The sequence below is a fragment of the Salmo salar genome, unplaced genomic scaffold (genome assembly GCF_905237065.1).
Source record: "Salmo salar unplaced genomic scaffold, Ssal_v3.1, whole genome shotgun sequence".
In the NCBI taxonomy this organism is placed as follows: Eukaryota; Metazoa; Chordata; class Actinopteri; order Salmoniformes; family Salmonidae; genus Salmo; species Salmo salar.
Genome location: NW_025547602.1, coordinates 172,501 through 182,721, shown reverse-complemented (window position 1 = coordinate 182,721; position 10,221 = coordinate 172,501). Strand labels below are relative to the sequence as shown.

The 10,221-nt window shown below is 41.4% G+C and overlaps 1 long non-coding RNA gene across 1 annotated transcript; it reads left to right on the top strand.

The window, feature by feature from the left end:
- The first annotated feature begins 3,988 nt into the window (after positions 1–3,988).
- LOC123732089 (uncharacterized) lies at positions 3,989–8,351 on the top strand. The gene is made up of 3 exons (XR_006762961.1): positions 3,989–4,225; positions 6,258–6,356; positions 7,182–8,351. It is a non-coding gene; the product is annotated as an uncharacterized lncRNA (long non-coding RNA).
- Positions 8,352–10,221: the final 1,870 nt, after the last annotated feature.

Here is a 10,221-nt window from a genome sequence, read left to right as displayed (position 1 = left end):
ATCTATAATAATATAAAGTACAATACAAGTATTATGTACTGAAATGCTTCCTTTCAGGTTAACCTCTTGACAATGCAACAACAATAGAACAAGTCAGTAGCTAAGTTAATAAAAAGAGTACTACAATAGTAATAAACCCTTCATTCATCAGTATCCTGAACATAGCTGGGTGTTTCTGGGATAGAGGGTTGATATTAAAGTCAGTACTGCAATAGTAATAAACCCTTCATTCATCAGTATCCTGAACATAGCTGGGTGTTTCTGGGATAGAGGGTTGATATTAAAGTCAGTACTACAATAGTAATAAACCCTTCATTCATCAGTATCCTGAACATAGCTGGGTGTTTCTGGGATAGAGGGTTGATATTAAAGTCAGTACTACAATAGTAATAAACCCTTCATTCATCAGTATCCTGAACACAGCTGGGTGTTTCTGGGATAGAGGGTTGATATTAAAGTCAGTACTACAATAGTAATAAACCCTTCATTCATCAGTATCCTGAACACAGCTGGGTGTTTCTGGGATAGAGGGTTGATATTAAAGTCAGTACTACAATAGTAATAAACCCTTCATTCATCAGTATCCTGAACACAGCTGGGTGTTTCTGGGATAGAGGGTTGATATTAAAGTCAGTACTACAATAGTAATAAACCCTTCATTCATCAGTACCCTGAACATAGCTCGGTGTTTCACTTCCTATTGGTCAGCCGCAGTGAACCGCCCACGTCTCTGAGACACAATCACTTCCTATTGGTCAGCCGCAGGGAACCGCCCACATCTCTGAGACACAATCATTTACTATTGGTCAGCTGCAGGGAACCGCCCACGTCTCTGAGACACAATCATTTACTATTGGTCAGCCGAAGGGAACCGCCCACGTCTCAGGAGATATGCATTTTAGGCAGTAAGTACAACTGCCTAGGCCTTGGAGAATCTGTCCCAAAAAGACAGACCATCTGTTTATCTGTAATGTACTTATCCTCATACAGTTTATCTCCTGGATTCATCTTTGTGTTTTCCGGTTGTGTTGAGTGGGACAATGGAACATAGTGTTTAACATGATCCTATTGTGTATTGGCTTCAAGAAGATATTCACTTCATCCATTACAACAATCTGAGCCCCCTTATCTGCTGGTTTAATCACTATATTTCTAGAGCTTGGTTTTTAACCATTTGTAAGGTTAAGCTGATAAAAAAGGTCTGGTTCTGAATTGTGAAAAGGAAGTCACATCCCTACGTATCAGAGTCTGTATAGTTTCTGACTCCAACTGAGGTTCCAAATGTGAGGGGTTTGGAAATAGTATCTGAGGAAAATCTGTTTCATATTCACAATGATCTGATAACTTCAATCTTCTATGATAGACGTGTAGATCCCCTCCGGAGCTCCTCCCAGTCCACCTGTTTAGGAGTTGGTATGAAAGTCAGTCCACCTGTTTAGGAGTTGGTATGAAAGTCAGTCCACCTGTTTAGGAGTTGGTATGAAAGTCAGTCCACCTGTTTAGGAGTTGGTATGAAAGTCAGTCCACCTGTTTAGGAGTTGGTATGAAAGTCAGTCCACCTGTTTAGGAGTTGGTATGAAAGTCAGTCCACCTGTTTAGGAGTTGGTATGAAAGTCAGTCCACCTGTTTAGGAGTTGGTATGAAAGTCAGTCCACCTGTTTAGGAGTTAGTATGAAAGTCAGTCCACCTGTTTAGGAGTTGGTATGAAAGTCAGTCCACCTGTTTAGGAGTTGGTATGAAAGCCAGTCCACCTGTTTAGGAGTTGGTATGAAAGTCAGTCCACCTGTTTAGGAGTTGGTATGAAAGTCAGTCCACCTGTTTAGGAGTTGGTATGAAAGTCAGTCCTCTTTCTAGAACCTCACTCTCGGCTTGGTTGAGCCCAATGGGACATTGCTGGTCAAGACCTCAAATGGGTTGTGAAGTAGTATGGACATATTGATGGAACAAGGTCACTAAACTGGTGGATAGACAGGGTAGATCCAAGAGCCTCTGCTGTCATCTAGAGGGGGTTTCTCTGTACTGCTTGACACATGGAGACTCAATGGAGGCCCAGTGCAAGTGCTCAAAGTAAGGTCCAGACAATTGTTTGTCAGGCTGGGATCTATAAAGCAGTATGTTCTTCAATTAGATGCCAACTAATATTCATACAGGGACAATAGGAAGAATGGTGGTCCTAATTCATACAGGGACAATAGGTGGACAGGAGGAAGAATGGTGGTCCTGATTCATACAGGGACAATAGGTGGACAGGAGGAAGAATGGTGGTCCTGATTCATACAGGGACAATAGGTGGACAGGAGGAAGAATGGTGGTCCTGATTCATACAGGGACAATAGGTGGACAGGCGGAAGAATGGTGGTCCTGATTCATACAGGGACAATAGGTGGACAGGAGGAAGAATGGTGTTCCTGATTCATACAGGGACAATAGGTGGACAGGAGGAAGAATGGTGGTCCTGATTCATACAGGGACAATAGGTGGACAGGAGGAAGAATGGTGGTCCTGATTCATACAGGGACAATAGGTGGACAGGAGGAAGAATGGTGGTCCTGATTCATACAGGGACAATAGGTGGAAAGGAGGAAGAATGGTGGTCCTGATTCATTCAGGGACAATAGGTGGACAGGAGGAAGAATGGTGGTCCTGATTCATACAGGGACAATAGGTGGATAGGAGGAAGAATGGTGGTCCTGATTCATACAGGGACAATAGGTGGACAGGAGGAAGAATGGTGGTCCTGATTCATACAGGGACAATAGGTGGACAGGCGGAAGAATGGTGGTCCTGATTCATACAGGGACAATAGGTGGACAGGAGGAAGAATGGTGTTCCTGATTCATACAATTCCTATTTTTTCTTTAGAGCTTCAGATTGAGATTGTTGTTATTCTCCAGTATGTTTTTCTTCAGTGTTGCACTCTGGGTTCTCCAAGGGGAATACTCCCCTGTTCTCCTCTTGACAGTTGTAGCCCCAGGCTTTTGCTGGGAATTGTCCACTGTTGGTATCAATTTATCTGGTCCAAAAAATACACGTTTTAGCTGAATCCCCAGTTAGAATCCATGTGGTTCTTTTAAAAGTTTCTAAAACGATTAAAAGTACATTTAAAAAAATGTGTTCCTGACATTTCACCACAATAGGCGTCTTCAGACAATGGACAACAAGTAGCCAAACAAAGCATAATGATGAATCATAATGAATCAGATTACATGGAGAGGGGGGACCTGATCCTAGATCATAATGAATCAGATTACATGGAGAGGGGGGACCTGATCCTATATCATAATGAATCAGATTACATGGAGAGGGGGGACCTGATCCTAGATCATAATGAATCAGATTACATGGAGAGGGGGGACCTGACCCTAGATTATAATGAATCAGATTACATGGAGAGGGGGACCTGATCCTAGATTATAATGAATCAGATTACATGGAGAGGGGGACCTGATCCTAGATTATAATGAATCAGATTACATGGAGAGGGGGACCTGATCCTAGATTATAATGAATCAGATTACATGGAGAAGGGGGACCTGATCCTAGATCAAAATGAATCAGATTACATGGAGAGGGGGGGACCTGATCCTAGATTATAATGAATCAGATTACATGGAGAGGGGGGACCTGATCCTATATCATAATGAATCAGATTACATGGAGAGGGGGGACCTGATCCTAGATCATAATGAATCAGATTACATGGAGAGGAGGGACCTGATCCTACATCATAAATAATCAGATTACATGGAGAGGAGGGGACCTGATCCTACATCATAATGAATCAGATTACATGGAGAGGGGGACCTGATCCTATATCATAATGAATCAGATTACATGGAGAGGGGGGACCTGATCCTAGATCATAATGAATCAGATTACATGGAGAGGGGGGGACCTGATCCTAGATCATAATGAATCAGATTACATGGAGAGGAGGGAACTGATGCTAAATCATAATGAATCAGATTACATGGAGAGGGGGGGACCTGATCCTAGATCAGCAATCTAACTCTGGGACACTGCCTGTATGAAACCGAACACATAGTTGTAAAGTGTAGTTACAGCAGGTGTTTACTGCCATCTAGTGGATGATACCAATAAAACACTTTATTTTCAGGGTGGGGAGACGGCTGATTGAAACAGAAAGTAAAGTTGTTCTTTTGTTCAGGATCCATTTTGAGACGACAGAGCAGAAAACACTACATGGAGATTATTGAAAAATAAAGTAAGTATTTCTGAACAATAATCTATTCTAATGGACAGAGTAAGAGAATGAATACTAGGAATGAGATATTACTAGTTAGTAGAACTGCTACTTGAGCTGAGTTGCTGACAGACAGCCGTTTTCAAAGTGGAAACTAATCAGTAGGTCTACATGTTATCAGTTAAACGTCTGGTAAAGATGGTGGAGGAGCTTTTACATTATATGGTTTTATGTTTATCTCAGGGTTTCTCATTCCTTTTGTTCTTACCAGCACTTACACACCGGATTCAACTAATCATCAAATATATATTTGAAGATAGATTTAAGGCATCATTAAAACCTTTTGGGTTTGTAGGCCTGTTTACAATTATTAAAGTCCTACAGTAATTCATATTTTGGAGGAAAAAAACACAGCTAAACTTGGTTACGAGTAAATTATATGTTTAGCAAAATAACATAAGAAGGACTATAATAAAAAACTGAAGCAAGATTCGGTACAATGTCATGATTTGCTGCTGTCGCATGCAACTGACTGTTACCTCTGGTTACTGTTGTAAATGCCTCTGGGTTTAGAACTCTGTGTCTCAGTGCCCTGCGACAGTGGGAAGTTCGTTTTGCATGGCCCGGTGCTACAGGTGAGTGGAGTTTTATTTTAAGGAACAATGGAATGGTCTAAAATGCGTAAACTCTGCGCACCCGGGGAGCCGGGCAATGCAAAACGAATTCACCCAGTGACCGTTGCTTTATTTCCTTATATGAAATTGAAAGTAACTTTGTAGCCTGCGCAGTTACAAAATGTCTGTTGACACTGTGGCTCATATGTCTCTAGAATATTAGAACAGTGGTGGAAAAAGTACTCAATTCTCATACTTGAGTAAAAGTAAAGATACCTTAATAGAAAATGACTCAATTAAAAGTGAAAGTCACCCAGTAAAATACTTCTTCAGTAGAAGTCTAAAAGTATTTGGTTTAAAATATAATTAAGTATCAAAAGTAAATGTAATTGCTAAAATATACTTAAGCATCAAAAGTAAAAGTAAAGTAGTGATCATTTAAAATTCATTTTATTAAGCAAACCAGACGGCACAATTTTCTTGTTATTTTAATTTACGGATAGCCAGGGTCACACTCCAACACTCAGACATCATTTAAAAATGAAGCATTTGAGTTTAGTGAGTCCTCCAGGTCAGAGGCAGTAATGACCAGGGATGTTCTCTGTTTAGTGAGTCCTCCAGATCAGAGGCAGTAGGGATGACCAGGGATGTTCTCTGTTTAGTGAGTCCTCCAGATCAGAGGCAGTAGGGATGTTCTCTTGATAAGTGTTCAAATTGGACCGTTTTCTGTCCTGCTAAGCATTCAACATGTAACGAGTACTTTTGGGTGTCAGGGAAAATGTATGGAGTAAAAAGTACATCATTTTCTTCATGAATGTAGAGAAGTAAAAGAGAAAGTTGTTAAAAATATATTTCTCAAAGAGATAATGAATGAATGAGAACAATTGACATTCAAGAATTAGTCACTGTGTTAACCACAACCAACATGCTGGATCTCTGTTTAGTTGTCACTGTGTTAACCACAACCAACATGCTGGATCTCTGTTTAGTTGTCACTGTGTTAACCACAACCAACATGCTGGATCTCTGTTTAGTTGTTACTGTGTTAACCACAACCAACATGCTGGATCTCTGTTTAGTTGTCACTGTGTTAACCACAACCAACATGTTGGATCTCTGTTTAGTTGTCACTGTGTTAACCACAACCAACATGCTGGATCTCTGTTTAGTTGTTACTGTGTTAACCACAACCAACATGCTGGATCTCTGTTTAGTTGTCACTGTGTTAACCACAACCAACATGCTGGATCTCTGTTTAGTTGTCACTGTGTTGACCACAACCAACATGCTGGATCTCTGTTTAGTTGTCACTGTGTTAACCACAACCAACATGCTGGATCTCTGTTTAGTTGTCACTGTGTTAACCACAACCAACATGCTGGATCTCTGTTTAGTTGTCCCTGTGTTGACCACAATCAACATGTTGGATCTCTGTTTAGGGGTCAGTGCTCTAAAATGAGTCTCTCTGGGGAGAGAGAGGAGGGGGGCCCTGCCTCTAAAATGCATCTCTCTGGGGGACATGACACCAAAGCTAAGAGGTAAGATGACAATTTTATGAAGAATTTATTAACTTTATTTCCAAAATAAATAGCTATCTTAAGATGAATGCAGTTACTGTAAATCTCTCTGGATAAGAGCATCTGCTAAATCAGGGGTTCTCAATCCGGGGTCTGTGGAGGTACTGCAGGGGTTCTCAATCCGGGGTCTGTGGAGGTACTGCAGGGGCTCCACGGCACCCTGACTGTACTCGTTGCAATGTAACACATTTGATAGAATTTTCACATGACACGACCACTTTGCCTACTCTTAATTATTGCCTAATATAATGGAATGCATATTTTCTTTACCAATTCTGATCGTTGTTACAAGAAGAATTTTGACAATATTCCCGTTATATCAACACACTCTTCACACCCGTTTAACAACTCTAAATAGCTTTGGCATAGTAGGCATCAAGTCCCTTGCCAATAATGTTGCCTGCAACGTTGCATACAATGTTCATTTTCATCGAACACAGATTACGCCCTAGATGTCTTCAATTGCCCAATTTATAGCCATGCCAAATTTAGGATAATTTTTTTAACAATGTGATGTTGTGCTCCCAAGGGAGAACTTGAAATAACATGATGTGGATAATTAAATAATCAAAAGAAAAACGTGTTAATTTTACACTCAGAAAAGAAGGTTCCTTATAGAACCAAAAAGGCTTCTCTCACTTCCTTAATATATGGAACCACTAAAAGTGATATATATTTTGGGGTTCAGTGAAGAAGAACCTCTAGAGTTCTGATCAATGAAAGGTGAATGTTTTGAGGATGTAGCAGGCCTCCAGTGGTCAGATCAATTCCTCCTGTTTTTTCCAGCGCCCGGCCCGGGATTCAAACCAGCCACCTTTCAGCCACAGGTCCAACTCCTGCCACAGCTCCAACTCCTTAGCCACTGGGCGAAAACCTGAGTTAATCTTGGGAAATTAGCATAAATTAATCTGCCAAAATGAAGACAAAATGCTTTGGAGACATACATGGTATCACTTGTTATACATAAGTATTATACATAAATCATTGCCAAAAGCACAGGACATATATTATTTATGGATTGATCATATCAAATATCAAAACATTATTTTAACTACTACAAAGCATTTACATGTGGCTCAGGAACCACTGACTCACTGCATTGTTCTATAGTATTATCAAGACACCTGCTGTTAACTCAGAAACTACTTAGGACAGCTCACGAGGTGTCCTAAATATCTGCTGACTAGGTGGGACTAGAGATTTCATGCATAGCTTTAATTTATTCCCGGAAGTGTCAAATGTCTTTATTCTCAGCACTTATACGACCACTTCTCTACTCTGAGACGCTTTGTGGATATGGGCCTAGATCTCAAAATATTGTTATAAAAAAAGTGGAACGTTTGTTTAACATAATAATAAAAAATGAATATTACTAATGTAACCCACTGTAAAGACTGGGCTTAGTTGATTGTGTTGCACTGCTCATGTCCGCGTTCTGGAACTGTCCGAGTCCACGTCCTGTGTGGCACCAAGAATATTGTCCGGTTACGCGCAGAGTGGACTAAGGTAAATTTTGGGGAATAACGATGGAGTTTGTTACAGTGTTGAAACGCCAAACTTTATTGTTCAATTAGCTTTTTGCTTTACGGTCAGGGACAGTATGAGTGTAGCCAGATCCTTTTCACTCTCTATCCTTGTTTCATTTTGTGGTTCACCGGATTCGTCATCATCATCGAGACAAACGACAGACGAACGTCCTGCTAGCGAGCCAAGCTAGTCGGTAAAGCTAGGTAAGCTAGCTAGCTACTCTACCAGCAGCATCCTAGTTATCCTAGCTAGTCGGTACAGCTAGGTAAGCTAGCTAGCTACTCTACCAGCAGCATCCTAGTTATCCTAGCTAGTCGGTACAGCTAGGTAAGCTAGCTAGATACTCTACCAGCAGCATCCTAGTTATCCTAGCTAGTCGGTACAGCTGGGTAAGCTAGCTAGCTACTCTACCAGCAGCATCCTAGTTATCCAAGCTAGTTGGTACAGCTAGGTAAGCTAGCTAGCATCTCTACCAGCAGCATCCTAGTTATCCAAGCTAGTCGGTACAGCTGGGTAAGCTAGCTAGCTAGCTACCCTACCAGCAGCATCCTAGTTATCCTAGCTAGTCGGTACAGCTGGGTAAGTTAGCTAGCTACTCTACCAGCAGCATCCTAGTTATCCAAGCTAGTTGGTACAGCTAGGTAAGCTAGCTAGCATCTCTACCAGCAGCATCCTAGTTATCCTAGCTTGTCGGTACAGCTGGGTAAGCTAGCTAGCTACTCTACCAGCAGCATCCTAGTTATCCTATCCTCCCTCTCTCGTTGACGGATGCTGGCTACCTCTGTCCGGTTCTCCTCTCTTCACTAGATGGATGGTAACTTTAGTGTTTAACCCCTCTGTATCCAAGGACCAATCTTTTGAATATTTTTTTCGGGGCGCCTCAAGTAGGCTGGACACATTCCTTTTTTTATTTTTTATTCTCAGCTGCCTCACCAACGTCTGAATGTGCATTAATAACTTTTAATTGGTAAATATTTCCAATAGATCGCAGCATAAGACCATGAAGCATCAGTTATAGGCTACAAGCAGCAATATGATTGACATAAAATAGCATGCAACCCCAGACTATATGTCCCATGATTTTCTAAAATGGTCACTCATTAACATAACTTTAGTTAGCTATATATCTCGTTTTAGGGCTGTGTTGCTTTTAGGAGAGCAAATTAATAGTGACTAGAGCAGGTATTGAACCTCAGTATACATTTATTATAAAAAGTCATCTTAATATCTGATATTGCGAGTAAACAACCTCAGAATAGAAAAGACAAGAGTGCGTCTTCCAGCCCACCAATAAATTACATCATTCAACCCTCCCGGTTAGTAAATTTACCTCAACATGCCCCTGGAGAAGGCAGAGCGACGACACCAGCTTTTTACCGGGGCTGAGTTGACTACTAGAGAGAGAAGGCAGAGCGACGACACCAGCTTTTTACCGGGGCTGAGTTGACTACTAGAGAGAGAAGAAAGAGTGACGACACCAGCTTTTTACTGGGGCTGAGTTGACTACTAGAGAGAGAAGGCAGAGCGACGACACCAGCTTTTTACCGGGGCTGAGTTGACTACTAGAGAGAGAAGGCAGAGCGACGACACCAGCTTTTTACTGGGACTGAGTTGACTACTAGAGAGAGAAGGCAGAGCGACGACACCAGCTTTTTACCGGGGCTGAGTTGACTACTAGAGAGAGAAGGCAGAGCGACGACACCAGCTTTTTACCGGGGCTGAGTTGACTACTAGAGAGAGAAGGCAGAGCGACGACACCAGCTTTTTACCGGGGCTGAGTTGACTACTAGAGAGAGAAGGCAGAGCGACGACACCAGCTTTTTAGCGGGGCTGAGTTGACTACTAGAGAGAGAAGGCAGAGCGACGACACCAGCTTTTTACCGGGGCTGAGTTGACTACTAGAGAGAGAAGACAGAGTGGCTCGATGGTGGTTGATGAATTTGACAATGAATGTACCTGGAAAATACGTTTTTCTCAACTAGAGGTGACTGAATTAATGTTCAGACTTATTGATAATCGTTATATTAATGAAGTATAATTTCAAAACATGAGCATAAAAACAGGTAATAATAAACATGAATCATCATTATATTACTTCACAGTAATCTGTTAAATGCTTTTTCAGTCCTTCCTCTTGCGTTAGCAGTGTGGAAAGGGACAGAAAGAAGCTCACAGGAGTTTTCCTGTGAGGGGGAGTGGTGGTGTATCCACGGAGAAAACAAATCTAATCTTCTGAAATGTAATTTGTGGTCTTATGCTGCCATCTATTGGAATTATTTAGCAACTGCAGTAGTACTGA